We start from the raw sequence: 2152 nt of genomic DNA, 5'->3' as shown, positions 1-2152 counted from the left end.
TCTGAAAGCTAAGCTGGTCACAGCACCAGTTATCTCTGCACCAGACTGGACATTGCCATTCGAATTAATGTGTGATGCCAGTGATCACGCCATTGGTGCAGTACTGGGGCAGAGGCATGACAAACTTCTGCATGTCATTTATTATGCTAGCCGTGTTTTAAATGATGCCCAGAAAAATTACACAACCACAGAAAAGGAATTGCTTGCAGTGGTCTATGCCATTGACAAGTTTAGATCATACTTAGTAGAATCAAAAGTGATTGTGTACACTGACCATGCTACTCTTAAATATCTACTTACAAAGCAGGATTCAAAACCCAGGCTTATAAGATGGGTATTGCTTCTGCAAGAGTTTGATATAGAAATAAGAGACAGAAAAGGGACAGAAAACCAAGTGGCTGATCATCTATCCCGAATAGAGCCAGTAGAAGGGGCGCCCTCTCTCTCTATTGAATTCTCTGAAACCTTTCCGGATGAGCATTTATTCGCCATTCAGGAAACACCATGGTTTACAGACATTGCAAACTATAAAGCTGCAAGGTTCATACCCAAGGCGTACAGCAGGCAACAAAAGAAAAAATTAATTTCTGATGCAAAGTACTACTTGTGGGATGAACCCTATCTCTTTAAGATATGTGCAGACAGAATAATCCGTAGGTGTGTGCCTAGAGAAGAATCACAGAGGATCCTATGGCATTGCCATGGATCACAATATGGAGGCCATTTTGGAGGTGAGCGAACAGCCACCAAGGTCTTCCAATGTGGTTTCTACTGGCCTACACTCTACATAGATTCCCGAGAGTTTGTACGTAACTGTGATAGTTGCCAGAGAGCTGGTAATTTACCTCATAGTTACGCCATACCTCAACAAGGAATCTTGGAGATTGAGTTGTTTGATGTATGGGGAATTGATTTCATGGGGCCTTTCCCACCATCATACTCAAACACTTATATTCTGGTGGCAGTTGACTATGTATCAAAATGGGTAGAGGCCATTGCCACACCCACCAATGATACTAAAACAGTACTGAAGTTCCTCCAGAAACATATATTCAGCAGATTTGGTGTCCCTAGGGTACTAATCAGTGATGGGGGCACTCACTTCTGCAACAAACAGCTTTACTCCGCCATGGTCCGGTATGGGATTCGCCACAAGGTGGTGACTCCATATCATCCACAGACAAATGGGCAAGCTGAAGTTTCTAACAGAGAACTAAAAAGAATCCTAGAACGGACTGTAAGTACCCGTAGAAAGGATTGGGCATGAAGCTTGGATGATGATCTGTGGGCTTACAAAACAGCATTCAAGACTCCTATAGGGACCTCTCCGTACCAAATTGTGTATGGTAAGGCTTGTCACCTGCCCGTGGAACTGGAACATAAGGCCTACTGGGCAACCAGATTCCTAAACTTTGATGCCAAACTAGCTGGAGAAAAAAGATTGCTCCAGCTGAATGAGCTAGAGGAATTCAGATTCACTGCTTTCGAAAATGCCAAGCTTTATAAAGAGAAATAAAAAAGATGGCATGACAGAAAGCTATCTTCTAGAATCTTTGAACCAGGACAAAAGGTTCTGTTGTTTAACTCTAGGCTCAGGCTATTCCCTGGGAAACTGAAGTCCCGGTGGAGGGGACCATATGTGATTACTAGTGTATCACCATATGGTTATGTGGAGCTTCAAGACATTGACTCTGATAGGAAGTTCATTGTTAATGGACAGAGAATCAAGCATTATCTTGAAGGTAATATTGAGCAAGAATGCTCAAGGCTGAGGCTAGATTAAAAAGCTCAACAAGGTCCAGCTAAAGACAATAAAGAAGCGCTTGCTGGGAGGCAACCCAGCCATTGGCATCACTTTCTCTAAGCATTTTTCCCTATTCTTGATTTTATTTATTTATATAAAGTTCATTGATACTAAGGTAAAAGAGTCAATTGCATAAGTTTACAGGGTTACAGAAGGATTCAGCACACAAAATAGAGAAAAAGAGCTCACTAGCAAGAAAACGCCAGTAAGAGGCACAATTGGGCGTTCAATGCCCAAAAGAAGCATCCACTGGGCGTTAAACGCCAGTAAGGATAGCTACCTAGGCGTTAAACGCCAGAAAGAAGCTCCTTCTGGGCGTTTAACGCCAAATTTACAGCGTCCTGGGCG

Source organism: Arachis ipaensis, chromosome B05 (assembly GCF_000816755.2).
Source record: "Arachis ipaensis cultivar K30076 chromosome B05, Araip1.1, whole genome shotgun sequence".
Taxonomy (NCBI): Eukaryota; Viridiplantae; Streptophyta; class Magnoliopsida; order Fabales; family Fabaceae; genus Arachis; species Arachis ipaensis.
This window is presented reverse-complemented; position numbering follows the sequence as displayed.